This window comes from Scylla paramamosain, chromosome 19, assembly GCF_035594125.1.
Source record: "Scylla paramamosain isolate STU-SP2022 chromosome 19, ASM3559412v1, whole genome shotgun sequence".
Classification (NCBI taxonomy): Eukaryota; Metazoa; Arthropoda; class Malacostraca; order Decapoda; family Portunidae; genus Scylla; species Scylla paramamosain.
This window is the reverse complement of record NC_087169.1, coordinates 3,573,160-3,579,616: the sequence shown is the minus strand read 5'-3', so window position 1 is coordinate 3,579,616 and position 6,457 is coordinate 3,573,160. Positions and strand designations below refer to the sequence as shown.

Here is a 6,457-nt window from a genome sequence, read left to right as displayed (position 1 = left end):
AATAGTATTTTTATCTGTAATCCTACACACACACACACACACACACACACACACGACTCAGGTCGCTGGGGACGCCGACAGATGAGTTAAGGGGGGTGTACCTTACCTTCATCCTCCCCAAACTCATGTACGCCTCCCCAGCGTGGTCATCCTCCCTCACACACACTCAACAGCTACAGCTAGAGAGTGTGCAGAAAAGGGCGTGCAGGGTCATCCTTGGCCCTGCATACACCACCTATGAAGAATCCCTGACCACCCTGAGTCTGTCCAGAATATCCACCAGTCACCGAGAGGCTCTGGAGAAGTTTGGGAGGGGACTACTGCATCATCCACGTCTCAGAAACATGCTGCCGCCCGACGCGCTTCGCCCGGTCCGTGCCACCAGACACCACAACAAAATAACGCCCCTGAAGGCGCCGCGCACGGACCGGTACAGACTCAGTGCGATTCCTACCATGGTGCGAGCCATCAATCAATAGTATTTTCCTCCTAGATTAGACTTACCTTTAGGATTAATGTTAAGTTTTTCCCCATCCCCTATGTACTTTTTCAGTTTGTCAACTGCCTAAATAATAAACCGTTTATTATTATTATTATTTACACACGCACACACTAATAATAATAATGATAATAATAATAATAATAATAATAATAATAATAATAATAATAATAATAATAATAATAAAAAATATGAATCAAGGAATGACGGTAAAGCGGACAGGGAGGCTTGCAAGGAAGTAGTAGTAGTAGCAGTAGTAGTAGTAGTAGTAGTAGTAGTAGTAGTAGTAGTAGTAGTAGTAGTAGTAGTAGTAGTCAAAATAGTAGTAAGAGTAGTCGTAATAATAATAATAATAATAGTCGTAGTAGTACTAATAAAAGTAGTAATAGTAACAGTTATCGTAATAGTAGTAGTAGTAGTAGTAGTAGTAGTAGTAGAACTAATATTAGTATTAGTAGTAGAAGTAGAAGTAGAACGAGTATTAGTATTAGTAGTATTAGTAGTAGTAGCAGCAGTAGTAACAGAAGTAATTGTAGTGGCACTAGTAATTGTAGTAGTAGTAGTAATAGTAGTAGTAGTAACATTTAGGTAGAGCGAGTGTGAGGTGCGGTTCACACCAGCCAGTCACTGTCACCGCCGTCCGTGACGTCATGAGTGGGGGGGAGGGGGCGAGGAGAGCAGCTCGTGTGTGGGCGGCGGAAAGGGGAAAGGAACGTGAGGCAGGTGGGGGCCAGGAGTGGATGGTGGGTGGGGGGTGGGAAGGTGTGGATGGCAGACGGGGAGCGGGAAGGAGTGGGTTGCTGGTAGGGGCCTGGCATGAGTGGGTTGCGAATGGCGGTTAGGAAGGAGTGGGTTGAAGGGAGGGGGGGGAAGGAGTGGGAGGGGGTAAGGGCAGGAAGGCGTGCTGGCAGGTAGTGGCCGTGAAGGGGCTGCTGGCTGGTGGGCGGCCAGAAGCTGCTGTTGGCGGAAGTGGGAAGGAGTGGCTGGCGGGTGGTGGGGAGAGAGAGATTGGGGGGATAGGAGGCGTCTCGGACTGATACAACAAGATAGCGTCCTGTCTGAGATGGTGGCAAGTGTAGTTTCCCGGCCAGCGGCATGATGGGACTAACAAAACACCAGCAGAAGGTCTTTCTGTACACAACATGCACATGTACACAACACACGTGTGGCTGTACACTTGGCGGCTACTCAACACACCTGGTACACTTCAGGGAGGGCTTGACCAATCCTGGTTATCTTGATCACCACTAAGTCTTTGAGGAGGAATACAATGCGATACACACGCGCATCACACAAGATACGCCGTCACACTGGCTGCAGACTGAGCGGCGTCCCTTTGGCTCAGTGTTTCGATGCCGTTCGGTACTTGAGCGACACACAAAGGTCTAGTTAATATACAGGGACTTGTTCAACCAACGAACACTCATATCCACACAAAAAAAAAAAAAAAAAAATCAAATAAATCAAATCAAATCAATCAATAAATAAATAAAATTAATAAAATCATTAAATTATACTAAATTATTAAAATTACTATTGCTTCTACTCTTACTACTACTATTACTACTACTACTATTGTGTGTGTGTGTGATATTATTGATAGCAATCATAATAACAATATAACAACAATAACTACTACTACTACTATTATTACTACTATTACTACTACTACTATTACAAATATAAATGCTATTACTGCAGCTGTTTTTGCAACAATTCTTAAGGCATTAATATTAATATTCACATAGTAGTAGTAGCAACAGTAGTAGTAGTAGTAGTAGTAGTAGTAGTAGTAGTAGTAGTAGTGAGAAATCACGAATACTACCTCTACCACTACTACTACTACTACTACTACTACTACTACTACACAGGCACGCTAATGAAGGTCGTGAACAGTTCCATCTGGTGCAAACTTAGCTGTGATGTGAGCAATGGCGCGTCACCTTGGTGGATCCCTGTCAAAGTGTCTTCTGAATTGTCTTTGCACTTCTTTGACATTTTCGTGCTTCCAGTAACACTTTATGACAGATGACCCTTCTTCAAATCTTAATCTTACTTCTGCCATTATTATTTTGGCCAACTGCTTCTGAAAAAAAATATCAATGAATTATAGCGAGTCAAACAGTGAGTACATTTTTTGGATGACTCTCTCTCTCTCTCTCTCTCTCTCTCTCTCTCTCTCTCTCTCTCTCTCTCTCTCTCTGTTTATACAGATAGATATAGATAGATAGATGTACACAGATACAGACTTGTGCTTGTGGAGTATAAATGTAAGAGCATGAAGCACAGTGTGTCTCTCCCCACAGGCACCTCCCGCCTCGCGCCTTCCTTCCTCCCGTCTCCTGGAGTGTACACACCTGCACTCTTGAGGTGAGTACACTTACTCTTTTCTTTCCTGGTAATTGTTTTCACTGTGTTTTCTACTGCACACACTTAGAAAGTAGAAAATGAGGCACTAACGAGGCAAGGCTATATACCACAAAGACTAAACACAATCTGTCTATCTACCTGTCTGTCTGTCTGTCTCTGTCTGTCTGCATCCACATCTGTCCGCCTGTCTATATCCTCACCGGAACAGAGGGCGGAGCTTACGGTTTAGGAAGCTCTCTGTTCAACTGATTTTTGGGTCTTGTCGAGTTGATTACTGTTTGAGAAATGGGTGGGTTTTGGAGCCTTTTGTGTAAAACATCTATATACTTAATAGGGAGGCAAATATTGAAACATGTCATGAACTTTATCAAGGAGTCTTTTCAAGCTGGAGTCCAAGTCCCGTGAAACGAGGGGAGACTACTCCACTGTGTACTGGTGGGCATCTTTTCCGCCAAAGAAATCATTGCCAAAAATGCATACGGTTTACGCACGCACGCACACACGCACGCACGCACAAACACACACACACACACACACACACACACACACACACACACCACACACACACACACACACACACACACACACACATACGTTTAAATGTCTCTCAAACAGCTGGCATTTTAAAAACAATTGTGGGTAATGTAACAGCTGAAGCAGTGAGTGACACGCAGTGTACTTCACGCTGCCCACATCTCACGCACTGCCTTCCTACATGGGCATCTACATGGCCGTCTTTTTAACAAAAGCAACAAGAACGCAAATTAGAACTCTTCGCTGTACATTTTCCGTAAAGAGTCTGCATCCAAAGCTTCCTCAGCCTTCAGTATTTGCAGGCTTCCCTTCATTCATAAGTACTTCACATTGTTATTAATACATGAAAATCTTGGACATAATTTAATATTCAAATTGGCAGAAAATGTTTCTCACACGAGAAGTAACAACGTTAACCTTATTTGTGCGATACTGACAACAATATTATTCACAAATAGTGTGACAAGTTGGACAAAATCTGTTGTGAACAGTTTGCCTCTTGATAGACAAAGTTCTTCTTACAACTGATAAAATGTTCAAACAAACAACAGGTTAAAAAGTAACCACTTCATCAACAAAAGCTGTGATTTTGATGCTATTTATTGCAATCATCGCATTTGTTGTTGTTATCATTGTTACTATTATTATTATTATTATTATTATTATTATTATTATTATTATTATTATTATTATTATTATTATTATTATTATGTTGTTGTTGTTGTTGTTGTTGTTGTTGTTGGTATTTATTGTTGTTGTTGTTGCCCTAGTTACCAGTATTAGTTATTAATTATGTTTATTAATGTTAGTTACTATTATTTGTTACTAATAATATTCTTATTGGTATTATTATTATTATTGTTGCTGTTGTTGTTGTTGTTGTTGGTGTAGTTATTAGTATTATTGTTATCACTACTCTTGTTGTTATTGTTACTATCATCATTATTTTATTATTATTACGTTAGTGTGAGACACTTGTATTAGTGTTTATCTTCTCTGTAGCGGCGCGGTACTGCCGCTGTACAATACAATTCATTATGTTGTTATACATTAAAATTTGTTTGCACTCCTGCCCTCTGCTATATTGTACAATACACTGTCAGAGAGCCTCGGCTCACGTGACTGTGTATTGTATGTACACCTTGAAATACTTTGTATTGTGCTCACCAATACAGGTTTGCTTACTTGATTATTTACTTAATTACTTACTTACTTACTTGCACGCACACACACACACACATACACACACACACACACACACACACAGTCAAGTCTTGCCTCGTGTTGTCTTGTCAAATGGTTTGGCCACAACACACGTGCCATGCCGTGTGTCACAGTGTCTCTTACTCCCATCCACCTCTTTGTCTTGTCCCCACATCCCGGTGCTCAGGCCGGCCACTTCAAGTCTCAACTCCCTCCCTCCCGCACTGAGCCTTGCAGGCCACGTCTCTCTTGCCCTGCTCCTCACTTAGGAAATTTCTTTGCAGGCTGCTGGCGAGAGGAACTGTCGTTCCAAGCCCTCCACCATGGCCGCCGCTCCGAAAGTTTGCGTCCGTCGCGCGAAGCTCATCTTCCTGATGGAGAACGCAGGCAAGGACGTCTTGCCCGCCACGCCGCCGGGCCAGTCCCTCATTGACTATCTTGACAACCTCCCTCAAGGCTCGACAGCCAACTATGGCACGATGAGTAACAAACAAAAGAAAACCGCACTGAACCACAGCTCAGTGCTGCTTATCCTCTGACGTGACTACTTTATTCATTATTTTTTGTATCATCAGCGAACTTAGATACTTTACAGGTGAGGTCCTCATCGATATCATTAACGTAAATAAGGAAAAGAACAGGGCCGAGCACAGATCCCTATGGTACACCACTTAAAACTTCTCGCCAGTTTGAAAATTTACCATTTAAAACAACGCGCTGCTTTCTCTCAGAAAGCCAGTCTTCAAGCCAATTGAGAAGTTTTCCATTTATACCATGTGACTTCAATTTAGCTACTAGCCAGAACTTTGTCAAAAGCTTCTTGAAAATCTAGATACACTACATCTACTGCCTTTGTTTCGTCGTAAAGAAACCAAGAAGATTAGTTAGACAAGAACGTCTGTTTCGGAAGCCATGCTGTGAGTCATTGATTAAATCATTTATTTGTAGATAGTTCACTAAATTATTGCAAATTACTGTTTTCATCAGTTTACATACTACAGATGTAAGGCTGATAGGTCTGTAGTAGGGAGAAGAGGAGGAGGAGAAGGAGAAGGAGGAGGAGGAGGAGGAGGAGGAGGAGGAGGAGGAGGAGGAGGAGGAGGAATAAGAGAACGAAGAGGAAAAGGAGAGCTAGAAGGAAGGCGAGAAAAGGAGGAGGAAGAGGAAGATGAAGAGGAGGGGGAAGAAGAACAAAAAGACGAGGAATAAGAGGAAGATGAGGAGGGGGACGAAGAAGAACAGGAAGAATATACAAATACAAAGGAATACAAAGGAAAGACCAAGCAACAACAGACCCTGGGATCCTTACTAGGTTGCTTGATTAACTATTCTATACTAACTACATAGTATGAGAGACAGGATAGTAAAGTAGAAGGCTCCTCCCCACCCACCCATCCCACCAGCCGAAGCTGGCCGGAAAATGGAAATGTACCATGTGGTATTGAAAAACCACATGGAATTTCTAGGGACAGAGAAACGAAGTATCAGTCTACGTCTACTTGTGTTTGTGAGGGGAGTGTGTATAAGCTTGACGTTAATGTAATGAGGTGTGTTAAATCTGAAATAACCTCAATAGTCTTAATTTTGAGTGTTGTTCTAGTTTCTTAAGTCTCCCTCAAAATGGACGGCCAAGCTCTCGTTTTCGTTTACTGTCACATAGTCACGTTCCTATAATATGCCAGTATTTCCTGCTGCTGTGTTTCTAGTCCTAAATAAGGGGCTTTAGCCAAGGAAAAGAACTTTAGTAATTTATGTTCATAAGTATTACATTTACTAAGTATAAGTTTATAAATCAAAACTCATTGTGTGATAGTTTTTGTATTTTTGTAAGAATGTACTGAGAAAGGAAGA

The 6,457-nt window shown here is 41.8% G+C and overlaps 1 long non-coding RNA gene across 1 annotated transcript in view; it reads left to right on the top strand.

Annotated features, from left to right (window-relative positions):
• LOC135109595 (uncharacterized) overlaps positions 1–6,457 on the top strand; it is a 21,051-nt gene extending 14,594 nt beyond the window's left edge. Inside the window, exons 3-4 of the long non-coding RNA XR_010272816.1 lie at positions 2,806–2,869; positions 4,891–6,457. This is a non-coding gene — a long non-coding RNA (uncharacterized LOC135109595). The remainder of the gene's footprint in view (positions 1–2,805; positions 2,870–4,890) is intronic.